The sequence below is a fragment of the Bos indicus x Bos taurus genome, chromosome 21 (genome assembly GCF_003369695.1).
Source record: "Bos indicus x Bos taurus breed Angus x Brahman F1 hybrid chromosome 21, Bos_hybrid_MaternalHap_v2.0, whole genome shotgun sequence".
NCBI classification, from domain to species: domain Eukaryota; kingdom Metazoa; phylum Chordata; class Mammalia; order Artiodactyla; family Bovidae; genus Bos; species Bos indicus x Bos taurus.
The window spans coordinates 6147927-6168034 of NC_040096.1; the positions used below are offsets into that span (position 1 = coordinate 6147927).

Sequence of the window (20108 nt, forward strand, 5' to 3'; positions counted from 1 at the left end):
GCTTTCATCTTTGTGTTTCAAGCAGCTTATACAATACATGAATGAATGATGACTGGATATATAAGGGGCATTTTGTTTCCTGATTGTCTGGTATTCATAACATGGTGTCAGTGGCCCAGATATTTATTCAAACACTCATCTCCTTCCTACCTCCTCTTTCTTCACACCTGTGTAGTGCTGGTACAACTCATAAGGTATATGGAATGCTTGGCACAATGTTGGATTAAGGGAATATAGATGTTAAAGCTACCAATTCAAGCCTTCACAGACTGGAACAATCATGGGGTTAATGATTTTGAGGATGAAAAGTTTATCTGCCAACTCCAGTCTGTTTCCTGATGCCATACTATGCAGTCTGAGCTCCTCTTTTAAAATCCATGGCTTATACTTGCATGCACAAAGGCTATGAAGTAGTAAATTTTGAAGTCTGTCTCCTCTATGGTCCCAGTGTGCACCTGGGTAGAGCATATAGATATACTCGTACCACATGTACATGTGTCCATTTCCCTCTGCACTCTTTATTATAGGGTTAGTGAACAATTCTGCTCATCTCTGTGAATATGCATCTGTATCAGTTTGGGAAGTCACTCTGTATTTTTATTCTTGAGATCCTTAGAGCCTTCAAAACACATAATGTTTTATGTTTGGCACATAGTATGAAGCCAGTAAATGCATGCTAAGTGAGATAATGAACAAATACTGTGTTCAGAGAATGGTCATGGGTGCTACTTGAAAACTTTATACAATCCTTATAATCAAGATTTAATTGGAGAAACTAAGTCTATGTGCAAAAAAATAAAGTCTATTAGGAATAAACATAGGAATAAAGCATATAGATTAAATATATTAATAATATTGGTTATTATAATCATAGCTAAAATCTACAAAGTGTTTACTATGTGCCAGGTACTCTTCTAAGAGCTTTGATGGATATTAACTAATTTAATGTTTTCCTAACTCTGTAAGATATTGCTGTTATTTTCCCCATTTTGCAGCTGAGAAACCCGAGGAACTGAGACTTAAGTGACTTGTCTGGAGTCACGCAGTCAGTAAGAGTAAGATCACACAATGAGCACAAAGAGGCACTGGGTTCAGCAGCAAAAACTTTCTGGAGGAGACCAGCTGAGATGTGGCCTGCCCCATCACCAAGGCAGAGACCGTTTGGTTGGCCCTCACCGGGGCTGGTAAACAAGGCTGTGGAGAGCCTGCTCACATAGCCAGATAACTGTTTTTTGAAAGAGATTCTCTCCTTTGAGGAGAAAAGCAGATAAACTCTATTAAACTTATATTTTCTTCTCTAGAAAATTAAGATTTGGTCTCAAATATAACACACAGCTTAGAATATCAGAAGCTGCCCTGCTTCCCTTTCCTCCATGTCCATACCACATGCAGCTGGGTGCCCTCTGGTCCTTGCCAGTGGAGCTGTGGCCCCATATCTAGGGGTCTGCTTCCCGTTGGGGCCCACAGTCCGTTCCCTGTGTCCTGCTTCCTCTATGTTCCTCCTCTAAGTTCCAAAATAGTCCTCCAAAGTCCGGATTGGATTTGCCTGCTTTTATCCTCTGCCCCTCTTTTACACTGTGAACTATTCTTTACACTCTTTCTTACTTTAGTAACATTTAGTGACAAGATTGCTCTGTGTATAAAAACTCATCCGTTTTATAACACATGTCTTATTACTCCCCTCGAAACCTCTCCACTCTTATCAGGCTTGATTGCTTACGTTTTATTGTCAGAGGTAATATTCACTTTTTAAAATGTAGTGAATCACTAATATTTTAATAAATGATTTAATATCTATTAATGACCAGCCTCTTGAGAAACCTATATGCAGGTCAGGAAGCAACAGTTAGAACTGGACATGGAACAACAGACTGGTTCCAAATAGGAAAAGGAGTATGTTGAGGCTGTATATTGTCACCCTGCTTATTGAACTTCTATGCAGAGTACATCATGAGAAACGCTGGGCTGGAAGAAGCACAAGCTGGAATCAAGATTGCCAGGAGAGATCTCAATCACCTCAGATATGCAGATGACACCACCCTTATGGCAGAAAGTGAAGAGGAACTAAAAAGCCTCTTGATGAAAGTGAAAGAGGAGAGTGAAAAAGTTGGCTTAAAGCTCAACATTCAGAAAACTAAGATCATGGCATCTGATCCCATCACTTCATGGGAAATAGATGGGGAAACAGTGGAAACAGTGTCAAACTTTATGTTTTTGGGCTCCAAAATCATTGCAGATGGTGATTGCAGCCATGAAATTAAAAGACGCTTACTCCTTTGAAGGAAAGTTATGTCCAACCTAGATAGCATATTGAAAAGCAGAGACATTACTTTGCCAACAAAGGTCCGTCTAGTCAAGGCTATTGTTTTTCCAGTAGTCATGTATGGATGCGAGAGTTGGACTGTGAAGAAAGCTGAGCACCGAAGAATTGATGCTTTTGAACTGTGGTGTTGGAGAAGACTCTTGAGAGTCCCTTGGACTGAAGGGAGATCCAAGCAGTCCATTCTGAAGGAGATCAGCCCTGGGATTTCTTTGGAAGGAATGATGCTAAAGCTGAAACTCTGGTACTTTGGCCACCTCATGCGAAGAGTTGACTCATTGGAAAAGACTCTGATGCTGGGAGGGATTGGGGGCAGGAGGAGAAGGGGACGACAGAGGATGAGATGGCTGGATGGCATCACTGACTCGATGGACGTGAGTCTGAGTGAACTCCGGGAGTTGGTGATGGACAGGGAGGTCTGGCATGGTGTGATTCATGGGGTCACAAAGAGTCAGACACAACTGAGCGACTGAACTGAACTGAACTGAATGGGGATTCAAATATATAAAACTGATTTAATGTCTTAAGTCCTAAAGTTTTTTAATAAAATGAAACAGTATTTCCTGGAAATGACACCCACACATGCATCTTGCTCTGTCATGCTTCCTTTGCATTCTCTGTTTTCTGTTAGCAATGAACTGATACATTTATCATGAGGCACAAGTGAGAAAGAGAAAAAAAAAGGGAAAAAGAAAATCATTACCTTAGGAGTCCTGGAAGGAACATGTTTGTGTTTATCTTCCTCAGAGAAACTCCTCAGAGGAACTCAGGCTAACAACTCCCCCAGGTCACAACCAGCAAACCTCCAGAATTCCTCCCTTCTATCCCTCTAGCTGCTGTCCTCTGTTGTACAGGTTTTTCATCTGTCTCTAAAGAAGGAGGAACTATACCTTGTCCTTGACTCAAGAAATATAGTAGATGTGAGATTCTTTTGATGATAGAGAAGCTATGAGCTATGTATAAATACTTTATCTTTGATTTGTACATATATCTTATCAGTAGATGACATATATTTAGCTACATAATTGACAAACTTGTGATCCTACAGTACTGTTTTGGCTTATTTAATTCTGAGGGAATCCAGAGTAGAGTTCAGAAGTATCCTTTTCCCCAGATATCTGCAGAGTGAAACTGAGTGTTGGTTGCCCACAAGTTGGGGTGTTAACTATTAACATGTATTGAACAGCTCAGCATGGTGCTAAGCTCCAGGGATATAAGGATGTGTGAGGCATATTCCAGAGGAATTACCAATGTAGTGGGGACTACATGCATGCTCGGTCGAGTCCAGCTCTCTTGCAACCCCACAGATTGTAGTCTGCCAGGCTCCTCTGTCCACGGGATTATCCCAGCAAGAATACTGGAGTGTATTGCTATGTCTTCCTTCCAAGACATAGGGGATCTTCCCAACCCAGGGATCCAGCCCACATCTCCTGTGTCTCTTGCATTGCAGGCAGATTCTTTACCATTGAGCCACTAGAGAAGCCCAGGTAGTGGGGAAGCAGATACAAAACCAGCTAAGTTGTAATAGTAGAGTAGAGTGGTGTAATATCATTATAAACACACAACAGGGTGGGGTCAGAGCTGTGGGACTTGGCAGGTGAGTCAGACTTCCATCAGGCAAGAGAGAGCAGAAAGCAGCCAATGGACGGGCATGGAAGTTGCCTGCTTCTGTTGCCTGGACAATAGTGGGAAAGGGCAAGAGGAGAGTCTAAAGGACTGGTTGTCTCCTGTGACAAATCTAGACTGAGTATTAAAAAGCAGAGACATCATTTTGCTAACAAAGGTTCATATAGTCAAAGCTCTGGTTTTTCCAGTAGTCATGTACAAATGTGAGAGTTGGACCATAAAGAAGGCTGAGCACCGAAGAATTGATGCTTTCAAATTGTGGTGCTGGAGAAGACTCTGAGAGTCCCTTGGTCTGCAAGGAGATCCAACCAGTCCATCCTAAAGGAAATCAGTCCTGAATATTCATTGGAAGGACTGATGCTGAAGCTCCAATCCTTTGGCCACATGATACAAAGAGCCAACTCACTGGAAGAGATTCTGATTCTGGGGAAGATTGAGGGCAAGCAGAGAAGGGGGCAACAAAGGATGAGATAGTTGGAAGACATCACCTACTCAATGGACATGGGTTTGAGCAAACTCCAGGAGACAGTGAAGGACAGGGAAGCATGGTGTGCTGCAGTTCATAGGGTTGCAAAGAGTCAGAGACAGCTTAGCGACTAAACAACAGACTAGAAATGTACAGTGTGGGGTAATTCTGCATAGTCTCCTGGCAAGATCTGGTAAGATCTGAACCACAGTCTGTGCATTCATTGCCCAATCTGCTGACAGATCACCGCCTGCCAAATGAGCTTTAAAATTTATGAAACCTTTAATAGAAAAAATCTGAGAAGAGAAAACCAGACTAGGAGAATTGCATAAGTAAGTGTTGAGTGAAAGGGCCTTGACCAGTTTTCCTTCTTTGAACTAAATTCATTAGGGAAATTTGAGAAACTGTAAAGTTTCAGAGAACTTCAAACTGGCATTTTCCCCTTCTCTGCCTCTAGTCAACTTTTATTTTGCTGTCAGCTATTAAGCTGACAGAAGAAGAAAGCTGTCTTTCAGCGGTTAGAGTCAGCCAATGAGGAGAGCTTCAAACCAGGCTTTCAGGGAGGCAGCACTGCCCAGACCTCCTGGGAGGCAAGGTTCGGCTTATGAGACGGACAGGAATCAACTTGTTGAAGCTTTTTTACTTGTCAGAGCATCTTTAAATAATCCACGGTTGCAGCTGTTTCATCTTCAGACAAAGGAAAGTGAAAATGGTCCCAAAAAGGTGTAACATCTCAAGCTCTGTAAAATGAGGGACACCTGCCTTTAAAATGGAAGCATCTGAAGCAGGCAAACGTTTTTATCATGCTACTGAGTTTGTCTTTCCTTGTCTGTGATGATTATTCTTTGAGACACAAATCAAAAGAAAGCGAATCGCATCCAACTATTCTAAAAAGAAAAGATGACCTGATTTTTTTGGTCATTTTATGGTTCAGAAAGGGGATTTTTCTCAATTGCTAGGAAACAGGTGGGAAAATTGCATTTCTAAGAGTGATGCTCCTTAGTTAATGAGTTTTGTGGTGTGGTGGTGGTGGTGATTTAGCTAGCAAAATCCATGCCCACGTTTCAGGCTTCTGGAGAGTAATACACTGTCAGACCAGCTCAGAGAACTGTGCAGGGCTGTTAGCAGTGTTTCGGGTCTCTCTCAGCCACTAAACCCCTTCCTTTTAATACAAAGAGCAAGACTATCCTGAGTAGTAGTTGACGAATGACTTTTTACTGTGTGCACTGAAACGCAATGACGATGAAGCAATTGATGCATTTGTGATTCACTGTCTCAATGGATTCCACTTTTCTCCTCTCCAAGTGGTGAAACAGAAAACAGCATTGCATCAGGAAGAACCTGAAGGTGTCCTCCAGGAGCTGTGCCCCACGTCACTGATTGCCCTCAGTCAGAAATCTTGACCTGCAACTTTAGAGGGTGGGTCTCTGAAAGAATTTCAGAGCTTACACAGCAGTGAGGTGTGTTGCTCTCTGATGAGAACGAAGCTGGCTGGAGCGCTGGGAGTCTGGCTCTGACTGTTTTCACAAGCCAGGGGCATCTTTGTGCACTGAAGTTTCAGAAAGGTAGGCACCATCTTATGGATGTTGTTATTATTTGAGTACCTTCAAAACCAAGTTGGTCTTGACTCTGTGTATGTGTGTGTGCGTGAGAGAGAGAGAGAAATGATCAAAATGTTTGTTTTTTGGCCTGATGCAGGAGAGAGACAGAAAACAGAAGTTCAAAGCCATTTGCTTGATACATTTTTAGTAATGAGTAAATGGTGAATTCAAACTTCTAACCTGTATTACTTGCTCTTGGCAAGTCTAAACTGATTCAGTGAAGGCCCAGGAAGAATTGTTCAGAGAGTGAAATCACGTGAGGCTGAACGCTGCATCAGTGTAGCTTGATTTATTTGGAAAGCCTTGACTCAAGCTGAAATGAAAAGGGTGCCCATGGATCTCCAGGCAGCATGGAAAAGGCCACTTCAGACTACTTAAGAATGTCATAAATTTGGAACAAGGCAGAACTTGCTCATCTCACAGTGACAAGCTTTTTTAAGCTTGTTCCATCTTGAGGGAGATAATGTCATGTCCAGAAGACATTAGCTGATTAATTCTAAAACTTCCAGCTTTGTGCAGAAAAACAAAACAAAAGCAAAACTCTATTTTTTCTAACCCATGTTTAGTGAAGGTATTCTTTTGAGCAATTTTATTTCCTGAAAAGCCTTATACAGAGCATGGGAAAGAAATTTGGGGAACTTGCCGGATGATGATTCATTCATTAATCTGCAATATACAAGGTCTTTCTCCACTACAAGTGAGGGTTCAGACTTTAAAAAACACCTTTCATTTCTCTTGGGTTTCCACTTAAAATTTCATCAGTAAAATCCTGGACAAAGGGACAAATTCTTGAAGAGGAAAATAGATACAGATAATAATTGTATAGTCTTCCCATTAAAAAATTTCTGTCATTTCTAAAAGCAATCACATTAATTTCCATAAGTTTGAAGATAATTCTGGGTTTAGCAGTAAACTGCACTAATTGAATCCTTACTGTGTATTTATGCATTTCACATTTAATTCAGTGAGACAAGACTCATGTCATTTTCAGATAAGGAAATTTAGTCTCAGATTTATAGCAGCGTAGTAGGGAGGTGAGAGAGCCAGAACTCTGTTGCCTTTCTGCACACAGAATATATGTATGATTGGAGCCCTCTGTATTCCTATCCTTTTCCATCAGCCCTTTATGAGTCCTTGTCACATGGAGGAGTTTCTGAATCCATAATACGAAAATTTTGATATCTGATAGAGCAAAAGACCAAGCATGAATCTATATTTGCTTCTGCTCTGGGAGTGAAGTCATGATGAAGTTGACTGAACATGGACTAGAAAGGCAGACAAACCTAGATTTGAGTCCCTGCTATGTGACCTAGGCAAGTTAGTGAAATTCTTCAAACCTCAGTTTCCTTGTTTATAAGCTAATTGTAATAATGTCCATCATATAGCCTTGTTATAAGGACTAGAGAGACAAATAATGAAAGTGCCATCTGCATGATTGAAAAATGGTAGACTTTCGATCAATAATAGTCATTTCTCCAATAATTTGTTGAAGCTTTGACATGCTGGATCCTGTTCTGGGCATGGGGATATCAGCAGTGACAACAGAGGCAAGACCCTGCCCTCATGGAGCTGACTGGTGCTTATTTATTATATCATTGTGTGACTGACTTTCTGTGAAAATTACATTATGATTATTGAGACCCTTTATCGTGGATACAGTCTGGCTTTGACATAGCCTCTGAAGCAGGGTAATGAAAGTCCTGTGTCAAGATTCCCCTAAAATATAGTAGAATTCGGCAAAAAGCAAGAACATCAGATACTTCTTTTACAAAAGTCAGTTTGTTCTGCTAATCATTTCAGAGTTAGAGGTCAGGAAGGATGTGCTTTTATGCAAACATTTACACACACGCGCACACACAGAGAATTCATCTGAGTTTTCCTGGGCCCACAAAGCCATAGTAGAAGCATTACTGACAGGAGAGGTGTGGGAGGAGGGTCTGGCTCCAAGAACTCATGAAACAGAGTGTAGTGTGGCAACCATTCATGTGCTTTAGGTCCCAGGCCATCTACTCAAGAGCCCTGGGCTTTCCAGGGCCTTCCCAGTGTGAATTTAGGGACAAAGCTTGAACGGGAGATAATATACCTTTATAAAGACAGATTGAGGGCAAGAGCAACTGACTTATTTACCAGCTAAAAGCCTGGAGTTAAGTAGGCCAATTGGCATCAAGAATAGTATTTTGGCATCTGTCCCTAACTTTGAATCCCAATAAACTGCAGATCATCTCAGAAAGATACGAGAGGGACACAGGGAAGCTCCCTCTGGAATCCAATACAACTGTATTCTTCCTTTTCCTGGCAACACCTGCATACCCAATACCACTGCCCTTGTTGGTCTTATACACCCTGAGTTTTTTTATGTAGTTGGTAGACCCAGAATGACTGAACAACTCTGTGTCAGCCCAGACCAGAGAGTTGGCATTATGAAAGAAGGCTTTGTAAAGTGACAAGACTTACTTTTGTAAGCCCAGTCCAACGATCAGTCTCATCATTTTTATGGGTCACGTTGCCTTAAGATTGTGTCTTGTAGCAAGGATTTTAAAGGATGAAAATATAAACTAAGTTAAAAGCCTAATTAAGGCTTAGGTAATAAACCCTCAAAGAGCAGGTGGATGGAGAGATTAAGAATCTTTAACCTTATATAATACTGTAATAGCCTGAATTCTCTCCAGGGATTTCTGTGAATGGGGGACAGACGTTTGATTATAAGTGGACTGCAGAAATCACTGTTTTGAAACAGTTAAATTATTTTGAAATTTCATTATTATCAGACCTTAAAGTCTGCAGAAACCCACTAACAAATGGAAGAGAGCTGTGTAAGAGGGGATGTGACCTTGAGATACATTCCTCCTTTCCCAGGTAGGAGGATTTAGAATTTTCCAGGCAGTGAGTGTTTATATGCTGCTCAAATAGAAAATGTTTTGGTTCATTTTAAAAACCATTTTCTCTTTATTTTTTTGCCCACGTGGTCACTGGCAAGTCTTTGGAGAGCAGTTGTTTAGTGTTCTAAGGAGTGTGAACTGAGCTGACCAGAGACCTGATGCATAGCTGGCATTTAGTGTACAGAAATTCCAACTCAATGAAAAGGTTCCCTTTTTTCCCTGAATTATATCTTCAGGAAATACCAGGAAACTGAGATACTTAACCAGAATTTCTAAATCCCTCTGCTCAGGATTGGTATACACAAACATACCCCACACAGACACACACACACACACACACATGCACACACATAACATAGACACAGACACACACACACACATTCATGTGCATAATATAAAAACAAAATCAAAAGATACAGACTTTGTGTGTGCAGCAAAACTGTAGTTCTCATGTCATAGAGTGCGATAGATTGGGCCTTCTGCCCTCTGAAATACATGGTGTGTGGTCATTGGGCCTGGAGAAAGGAGAAATGGAAGCAGTTTTCTAGCTTTTTAAAAAACTGAGATATAATTTACATATTAGTTTCAGATGTTGTTACATAATAATATTTGTATATATTGTGAAATAATTACCAAATACAATTCTCATTAATGGGAAAACTATAAAATTCACAGCTAATACATATATTTAGGTTATTTGAAAAGATAAAATATTACATTGAGGGATTTGAAATCATTTTTACTTACATTTCCATATTCTACAATGAAGTAATTAGGAAGGGAAAATCATATGGCACAATCCACTTGTTCTTTATAAAGTCCTTATGTTCAAAAACAAGGCCTATTTCTTTTATTTGGTTTCATTGGCCAGACATACTTTAGCAGATAGTCAATAAATACTCACTGGTTAGACTGACAGGCTGAACAATAATTATTTCAAGATTCAAGCAAAAATTCTAAGAGCCTTTTCTTCGATAATGAAGATTACTTAACATCATTTAATAACTACATTGGCTTCAATTTCTTCCCCTCAAATTTTGTTTTCTTGCTTGACATCTGATTAAAGCTTTAAAACTGTAAAATATGCTGATGCTGAACAAATCTCAAACTGTGCAGATGAGCAGTTTTCATGTGTGATGTTCCCATCACAGGCTCACTGTTCCCTCTGACCTTGGGTCAGCACTGCAGACTTGTGATGAGCTCCTCTGACCTTGGGTCAGCACTACAGACTTGTGATGAGCTCCTCTTGTTCCATTAGCTTGGCTTTCCTGTGCTTGTTTCCTGTATACCTGCTTTCTGTGAATTCTGGTCTACGACCACCTGTGAAAGAGAAAAACTTCAGAACTTTGCTAGATGATGGCTGTAAAATAATATTCAGGTTGGATTTTCCTAAGTAATGTTTTCACAGGTTACATTTTAGCAGTGGTTTTCAAACCTTTTTTTGTTGTTTGTTTTTTGGTGATCACTGATGGTAAATACTTCCAGATCTCCACTTAGAATGTACACACACATTAATTGGAAAAAGTTTCCCAAACAATATTTGATATGTATTGATGTTTTCTCTTCTATTCCATTCCACTGCATAACCTTTCTGGCCTGACCTAATAATTTTGTAGCTGGTGCATGCATCACTCATGTCTGACTCTTTGCCACCCTATGGACTGTAGCCTGCCTGGCTCCTCTGTTCATGGGATTCTCCAGGCAAGAATACTGGAGTGGGTTGCCATGCCCTCCTCAAAGGGATCTTCCAGGCCCAGGGATCAAACCTGAGTCTCCTGTGTTGCAGACAGATTCTTTACCACTGAGCCACCAGGAAAGCCTTTGTAGCTGGTAGTGGTTCTCAGTACTAGCTGAAAGGAAGACTTAACTAGGTAATTTAAAATATATATATTAAAGTCAAAATCACACTAGACCCATGAAAAAGACTAGAAATTCCAAAAACAGACCTCTGCTTTACGTATCAGTTGCAATACATTAACTCCAATACATATTGGACCCTTGGTTTATAACATTATAGATACTATAAGGAAAGAATGACCATTTGAATATCTATATGGACAAAATCTTGTTTCTAAACTCAAAATGTATAAAGATCTAAGTGTTAATATGGATGTGGCAGGTAAAACATTAAAGTTCTGGATCTGTGCTCTTCAGTACAGTAGGAATTGAATATCATACGATTATTTTGTTTACTTTCCCAGCATCTTTTTGTTTTTGGTCAACCTTAAGACGTTTATAATTAAGTTTCACCAACATGAATGACACAGGGGAACTTGGAATCCCCTCTTACAGCACGTGGTACCAGCAACCTGCCCTGTGGGTCAGCCCAGCCCCAGTTCCACCACTTTTCTCTAGGTTCCCAAGTGCCCCTGCTTTACAGAATCAGGTTACTGTATGGTTTAGCAGAAAAAAAAATTGAGGAAATACTCAATAAATTTTAGTTTAGAGAAGAAGAAATTTTAAAAAGGCTTAGAAACCTGTAGATCCCACCTCATGATCAGTAGAGTAGCAGCAGGTTGAACTGGCACATGTTGGAGCTTCCCCAGCAAGGGAAAAGGAGTTGGTGCTATACCTGGTGTGGCACTGACTTGGGACCTTGGTATGTGTCAGCGTGGTATTTTCTTTGATTCACAGCAGCTAATGGCAGAAATCCAAGAGACAAATGAAAATCATATAAATATATATTGGAAAGAAATTTAAGGATGCCCTTTTCAAAAGAATGTATATTTGAGAAGTGTAGAAACCTAGGGAAATTTTTGTTTTTAAATAATATGTTACATTTTCATACAATATACCCAGGATGTTTTTCCCTCCAGGTACTTTTGCAGGCAAAAGATCCATAAATTTAAAGCCATGATTTTAATCATTAATTCTCCCAAAAGTATAATTAATAGATGAGATATTTTCTCTGTATTCTAGACTTTGCAAATATGCCACATGTCTCTCTCTGTCTCTGTCTTTCCCCCGTCTACTTAAAACCTGGGTGTTACCTGCATTTTTTTTCATTAAGGAACTTCTTGCATTAGATAGACCTGGACAGGAATGACTGGTTCTTTTCAGTTTTGAGGTCTTACAAGTTATTTTCTTTGGGTGAGTAAGTAGCGAGAGCTGGTGGCCGTAGGCAGTGAAGTTGCCCTGGTTGAGGAAGGCTCAAAGGAGGAAATAGTGACTATGGCAGAAGGTGCCCAGTTTCCCAATTTCATGCCAGCACTACTTGCTAGGGGGAAAAAATCCCCCTTTCTATTGTTATTTTTTAATGATTTCTTAGTCAAAGAAGAAAGCTGCTGGGAACGTGTAATTGAGGTTATTTTTCTGCACTTCTTCACTGCATCCCTGTCCTGTGCTGTAGGCCGTCACACCCATGCATGCCACCCTTATCTGAAGACTATGTGAATCTTTGTCATCTTGTTCTTTTCCAAGGGATGCTTCCTTCTGCAGAGGCAGTTGAAAATATTTCATAAGCAAATATTTTAAATATTAAAATTGGGGGCTTGCTTCATCATGTTGCCCTGATAACACCAAAGTGAAAGTCACTTAGTCAAGTCTGACTCTCTGCGATCCCATAGACTATAGCCTGCCAGGCTCCTCTGTCCTCAGAATTCTCCAGGCCAGAATACTGGAGTAGATAGCCATTCCCTTCTCCAGGGGGATCTTCCCAACCCAGGGATCGAATCCAGGTCTCCTGCATTGCAGGCAGATTCTTTACCATCTGAGCCACCAGGGGAGCCTTCCCTGGTGAGCCACTAAGTCCTTCCCTAAAAGTAAACTTGCCTCCTCTTTATCAGTGAGTAAGACAGATGTTCCAAATTCCTTCCTTTTAAAAAAATTGTTTATTTTTGGCTGCGGTGGGGCTTGGTTGCTATACACAGGCTTTCTCTAGTTGTGGTGTTTGGGCTTCTCATTGCAGTGTTTGGGCTTTCTCTTATTGCAGAGCAGGACTCTGTGGCTTGCAGGCTTCAGCAGTTGTGGCACATGGGCTTAGTTGCTCCATGGACCAAGGATCAAACAAGTATCCCCTGCATTGCACTGCATTGCAAGATGGATTCCTAACCATTGGACCACCTGGGAAATCCCCAAATTCTGTCTTGGTCAAGATGTGGCTGTGCACCCTTCTATAGGTTTCACTCTCTGTCATAGAAGATTCCTTTGTTGAGACTGCACAGGACAAGTATCATGATGTAAGAAATCTTGCTGACACTGGGAAAATTAATTACCTACCCTGTCAAGGAAATGAATTATCCATCAGAAAAGCTTTTCCCAACTGATACTTGGTCGAGTAACCTCAATACTGATCAAGGTATTGTAGGAAATCAGTGAATGATGGCTGGCTGTGGTGCCACCTGAAAGTCCACAATACTGTTGAGGAGGAAATGTAAATAGTGACCACAGTACCAACACCTGCAGTTTACTGGGCACTTACTATACACCAAGCATTATGCAAAGTGATTTAGACACACAGCCTCATTAATCCTGACCTAGATTTTACAGACATAAAAACTGTTATACCTGTTTACAGATGAGATCATATAGCTTTAAAGGGGTGAGGATGTGTGTTCAGATTCCCAAACACTTATTCTTGACAGATCAGTAGGCCTTGGGTTCCTACACGTCCTGTCCTGAAATTCTGTCCCAGTGTGTTGTGTGTGGGGAGGTCTGGGCATCCCCCTTGTGATCTTTGTGGAGTTTGGAACCAGGTGATGCTACACAATACAGCCTCTTCAGGGCTTGTCTCCAGGCTGTCTGTTTAGCACAGCTTGTGTCTGTTATGTGGGCTCCCTTTACTGAAAGAAAAATACGAAATCAGTTATCTTTTCTCAGTAGTGAGAGATGTGCACTTCATGGCAGGAAGGCAGCTATGAAGGACAGGAGGTGTCCCATTCCTCTCCCTTGGAAAATCTTTTTAAACTTAGCATTTAATCTTATTATTTAAGATTTAAAGATTTTTGCCCCTACCCAATAAGATTAGGATAGTAAGATAGTATCATTATATAACATTGATTCCGTACTTCACTGTATTCAAGTATTTTTACATACCTGCTGCTGCTGCTGCTAAGTCGCTTCAGTCGTGTCCGTCTCTGTGCGACCCCATAGACAGCGGCCCACCAGGCTCCCCCGTCCCTGGGATTCTCCAGGCAAGAACACTAGAGTGGGTTGCCATTTCCTTCTCCAATGCATGAAAGGGAAAAGTGAAAGTGAAGTCGCTCAGTCGTGTCTGACTCTTTGCGACCCCATGGTCTGCAGCCTACCAGGCTCCTCCGTCCATGGGATTTTCCAGGCAAGAGTACTGGAGTGGGGTGCCATTGTTTTATCACTCTTAATCCACAACAGGTCCTTGTAGAATTAGCACCATTTAATGGTAATTCAGATGAATATTCAGAGAGGCTGAGTTGTCCAAGACCATTTAGCTATTAAGTGACAGATTGAACCCAGGCCATCTGACTCTAGATCCAAAGTTCTTTCTTTTCAGCCATTTGAAAGACAGTGAGCTACTTGAGGTGGTGTATGTAACACTGCATTCCTTTTTTTTTTTTAATTCTTTGATTTCAGGTTTATGATTTGTATGGTAGTCTTCCTGACCTGAGACTAAGTGAGGTGGGAGCTTCTGCAGGCTCTGCACCCAGCCAATCCTCCAGTTTCTCCAATGGGAAAACTCGAGACAGAATGAGGGCCTCGACTTGGGCTCCTCTGAGTTACTAGCAGCAACAAGGTTCTCAACTCCCTTGCTTTTGCCTACGTCACTCACTTGTGCCTGGGACTAATAACAGGTTAATTTGTGAAGCAAGATGTGTGACTCACCAGACAAGGGAGGAGAGCCTGTAAGAAAGGACTCGGAGGAGAAGAGCAACATATTTAATAGCAACTGGAAAGGAAATGCTGACATGATGCTAATTGAGTTAAGATTTCTTTCCATTGCAACACCATTTTCTGGTTATCCAGCTATTAATTTGTATTTTAGGCTTCCAAAGATAGCTAAAAGGGGCAGGGCAGGGAGAAGAGAGAAAGGGAATTCTACCTTTGAAGGGAAAATTATCAAATCTGTATTACTTTCTCATAGATTTCTTCTCAATCATCTTGGACCCCTCTTCTTTGAACCCTAGGATGTGCATTTTTCTGAAGCTTACCTATTGTGTAACGTTGCTTTACATCCTTCTGATTTCAGCCGTAGCTGTGTTTGTGTGAGCTCCTATCCACGTCACCAGTCTGAAAACACTTCGTCAGTAACTTGCCTCTCTCTGTTCTGAGCTGGCCTTTGGCAGTCTTTGTCAATTAATGACTAGGTCAGAGATGAACCAGATTAAGGTGAAGAGGCATCCAGGAGAATTACTTTTTGGTGACCACTGCCTCCTTAAATCGGAGAAGGCGATGGCACTCCACTCCAGCACTCTTGCCTGGAAAATCCTATGGATAGAGGAGCCTGGTGGGCTACAGTCCATGGGGTCGCAAAGAGTCAGACACAACTGAGCAACTTCACTTTCACTATTCACTTTCATGCATTGGAGAAGGAAATGGCAACCCACTCTAGTGTTCTTGCCTGGAGAATCCCAGGGACGGGGGAGCCTAGTGGGCTGCCATCTGTGGGGTCGCACAGAGTCGGACAGGACTGAAGCGACTTAGCAGCAGCAGCAGCAGCCTCCTTAAATGCCTTTTGCTGTGTTATCTTTATTATCTCCAGAATCTAAAGTCAGTTTATAGATCTCAAGAATCTGTCTTCCTGTTGACCAAATAAGCACATTTTAAAATTTTAGTTACCTGTTTGTGTGTATAGAAAGGCTGTGTTAAGTTTTACGTAGGTAACAAACTTGCCTTATTTCAAATCAGCTATTAGTTTTTGTGTTTGAAACATTAACTTAAAAATTAGCCCCTTAAAAAAAATAAGGTGAAATAAATCACCTTAATAACATCTTTTAGTCATGGGAAGCTGGGTGCCTACTTGGAAAGCAACAATTTAAAAATCTTAAATACCCAGAATTTTGCTGTTTTCAATTATTGTTTTCATGTTTCCATCTAGATTTTGTCTCTGCAAACATGCTCACACACATATACGTAATGATTAAAATAGTATGTTATATAGACCATACACTATCATGTGCTCATAGTATAGATGTAATTTTGAGTTTTCTTTTTTTAAACATGTTATAAAACTTTTCATATTTATAAATTTCATCTGTGTGTTAGTCACTCAGTCATGTCTGACTTTTTGCAACCCTTGGACTGTAGCCCACCAGGCTCCTCTGTTCATGGGATTCTCCAGGCAAGAGTACGGAGCCATTGTCTTCTCCAATAAATTTCACAATTTTTAGCATTAACTGTGTATTATTACATAAAATTAACATTTTAAAATGTATTTAAACATTACAGATTTTTAAAATCCATAATTTACTAACACTAAAGTGTTATTTATTAACCAGGGTTTAAGTTTTTTTGCTCAGATAACACATATTTCTAGGTAGGCTTGAACATTTTCATGACTCCTAAAATTTATTATTCCATTCCAGGATGATGGTATCATTTATGTTGCCACCAGTAACATAGGAATGTAATGGTTTTATATTTACATGTAAATGATATATATAAAACATTTATAGCATCATTAGCACTGAGTGTTATTTTTAAATTTGTCTTCTAATTTAATAGGTGTCATGTATAGAATTTTAGGAAGTGAAAGTTCATTTAGTTCTACTCCTTAGAAGGGCAACATGGTATTTAATAACTTGACTCCAATTTACAATTTAACAGGCATATAATACAGTCATTTACAAATATTTATTCACTTTGTCATTTTAACAACTTCATCAGTGTAGTACTATTATTATTTCTGTTTTGTAGATAAGGAAATTGTCATTAGTTGTCCAAGAGCACATAGCTAGTTAAAGTGTTAGAACCTAGACCGTCTGTCTCCAAAGTCCGTGTGGTTGACTCCGTTAATATCTATTGAGAACTTACTGTTCCTTCAGTTTCTGTAGGCCAACTTACGGATACTATTGTGAGCAAAACAACTGTAGTCCTTGCTCCAGTAGACCTTGAGGTCTGGGGAGGGAACCAGACTTTAATCAAATCAACATATATAAAATTACAAGCTTGATACATGTTATGAAGAAAAAGAATGCAGTAATGGAAGAATCTAACAGGAATGTTTCTTTTAGCTGTAGGAGTGATGGGGTCAGGGGTCATGGAAAGTTTTGATAAAGATCTTAGAGGCACTTAAATTGAGACTTGAAGGATAAGGAGGCGAGAGTAGTGTGAAGATGGGTGAACTCAGCATAAGGAGCAGTCTATGCATATGCCCTGAGGCAGGAAAGGAGTTGGCTTGCCTTTTGCTCTAAGGGTCATAAAGTCAACCAGCTTGCTTGTGGGATCAGAAAGTGAGGGGGAAAGGGAGCAGAAGAGAGCCTAGAAAAGCAGACTGGGGGTCCAGTGGTCCAGGGCCGTGCTACAAATTTCTCACTCACAGAAGTGTGCACACTGAGGAAGAGTGTGAGAGTGCGCACTGGGGAAGACTGTGAGAGCATTCACTGAGAGAGTGCACACTGGGGAAGAGCAGTGAGAGTGTGCACTGCAGAAGAGTGTGAGAGTGTGCACTGAGAGTATGTGCACTGGGGAAGAGTGTAAGAGTGTGCACTGGGGAAGAGCAGTTGAGAGTGTGCACTGGGGAAGAGTGTGAGAGTATGCACTGAGAGAGTGTGCACTGGGGAAGAGTGTGAGAGTGTTCACTGGGGAAGGGCAGTGAGAATCTGCACTGGGGAAGAGTGTGAGAGTGTGCACTGAGAGAGTGCACACTGGGGAAGAGTGTGAGGGTGTACACGGAGAGAGTGTGCACTGGGGAAGAGTGTGAGAGTGTGCACTGGGGAAGTGTGTGAGACTGTGCACTGAGAGAATGTGCACTGGGGAAGAGTGTGAGAGTGTGCACTGGGGAAGAGTGTGAGAGTGTGCACTGAGAGAGTGTGCATTGGGTAAGGGCAGTGAGAGTGCGCACTGGGGAAGAGTTTGAGAGTGTGCACTGAGAGAGTACACACTGGGGAAGGGCAGTGAGAATTTGCACTGGGGAGGAGTGTGAGAGTGTGCACTGAGAGAATGAGCACTGGGGAAGAGTGTGAGAGTGTGCACTGAGAGAGTGCGCACTGGGGAAGAGTGTGAGAGTGCACTGAGAGAGTGTTCACTGGGGAAGGGCAGTGAGAGTGTGCACTGGGGAAGAGTGTGAGAGTGTGCACTGAGAGAGTGCACACTGGGGAAGGGCAGTGAGAGTGTGCACTGGGGAGGAGTGTGAGAGTGTGCACTGGGAGAATGCACACTGGGGAAGAGTGTGAGAGTGTGCACTGAGAGAATGCACAGTGGGGAAGAGAGTGAGAATGTGCACTGAGAGAGTGCACACTGGGGAAGGGCAGTGAGATTGTGCACTGCAGAAGAGTGTGAGAGTGTGCACTGAGAGAGTGCGCACTGGGGAAGAGTGTGAGAGTGTGCACTGAGAGAATGCACACTGGGGAAGAGAGTGAGAGTGTGCACTGAGAGAATGCACAGTGGGGAAGAGAGTGAGAATGTGCACTGAGAGAATGCGCAGTGGGGAAGAGTGTGAGAGTGTGCACTGAGAGAGTGTGCATTGGATAAGGGCAGTGAGAGTGCACCCTGGGGAAGAGTGTGAAAGTGTGCGCTAAGAGAGTGCGCATTGGGGAAGGGCAGTGACAGCCACCTCCAAACACAGCTGGAGTTGCTTTGGACAATAAGCCACAGGCAAAGCCATCCCCAAGGGGGTTTCTTCTGCACACAACAGCAAATGGCGACCCTGCCTGTACTTTTCTAGGAATTAAATGTTACTGGCTCATTATTGGTGATGGACAGGGAGGCCTGGCGTGCTGCAATTCGTGGGGTCGCAAAGAGTCGGACATGACTGAGCGACTGAACTGAACTGAACTGGCTCATTATTTGAGTTAGGAAGGGGCTATTTAAGTTAGGAACCTAGATCAAGGCGTATTGTGCAGTTTTCTTAGAGCCAAGAGAAACATGGCCTGAAGAGAACAGCACCAGGGAAGGGGCTTGGCTTGAGAGAGAAAGTGACCCCGTACAGATGCCAAGTGCCTTGTTGGCATTTTAAGGGTTTATTAGCTCTGCTGGAAATTTTTCCATAATGTTTACTAACAGTGAAAAAGTATTGTCTTAGTAGAAAGTGATAGCTGGCTCATGGAGACATTAACCTATGCTTCGGAATCAGTGGAAGCAAAAATGTAGAAGCACATCTTCCTGAAATCTCAAGTCTACCCTTAATCTCTAAGCAAACTCTATGTACAGCATCAGAAGGGGAAAATGAGAAGGCTCTTTCTTCTCATTTCAATTTCAGAGGCCTTTTGTTCAGTATAACTTTAGCTTTTGTTAATTGGTATTAGAGTAAGCACATAAAGTTTGTTAGACTTTTCCATCAAGTCAGGAAGCATTGGAGAATGAAGGTTTGGCCAGTAGGAAGAACTCTAAGATTATAGGAATCACAGGTGTAGGAAGCAGTCATGACCCCTGGGGCTGAGATAGAGTACACAAGGAAGTAGCCCCCAAGGCTGATGTGCAGACTCTGTTGAACGAGCATCAGTTCAGTCAGTTCAGTCATGTCCGACTCTTTGAGACCCCATGGACTGCAGCACATGAGGCCTCCCTGTCCATCAGCAACTCCCGGAGTTGAAAGAGCATACAGGGTTGCTATTGGAACCAGGAGAACTGGCTGGCTATGGAAGCAGCCCTCAGGAACTTGCAAGAAATTTGCTCTCTAGGGTGCTGTCAATTGGTGAGTGTTTCTTTGGAGGTACTTGGCCACAAAACTCCTCAGGAAGGCACTGATGGGTTCTGCTGGCTGCTGGGGGCTCCTGGAGCCTTCATTGGAAGCACACCAGAGCCAAAAACAAAACTCTGCTCCTGCAGTGTCTCTCCACCACTCCTTACTTACAAAGCTCCTGGGCCAGCTGGCAAAGGGAAATAGGTAAAGGGACTGAAGGGACCAGAATCATTTCACAGAGCAGGTAAGCAGCATCAAAATTCAGTGACTTACATGAGATAGAAGTTTGTTTCCCTTGCACATAACAGTCCAGATATGGGTAGACTGGGGCTAATGTGCTGATTGGCTTCAAAGGCTCTCCAGGTCTGTCATCCCCACTTTCAACTGTTGGGCAGGAGAGAAACCAGGGCATGCAGCTTGGTCTTTGGGAAGATTACCCAAATCAGTTCCATTCCTGTGTCGT

General features: G+C 41.8%; 1 protein-coding gene across 1 annotated transcript in view; it reads left to right on the plus strand.

Annotated features, from left to right (window-relative positions):
• The first annotated feature begins 5832 nt into the window (after positions 1-5832).
• The window catches only part of CERS3 (ceramide synthase 3), a 159870-nt gene continuing 145594 nt past the window's right edge, over positions 5833-20108 (plus strand). The window contains exon 1 of the mRNA XM_027521876.1: positions 5833-5977. The gene's annotated coding sequence lies outside the window, so the exon portion shown is untranslated. The remainder of the gene's footprint in view (positions 5978-20108) is intronic.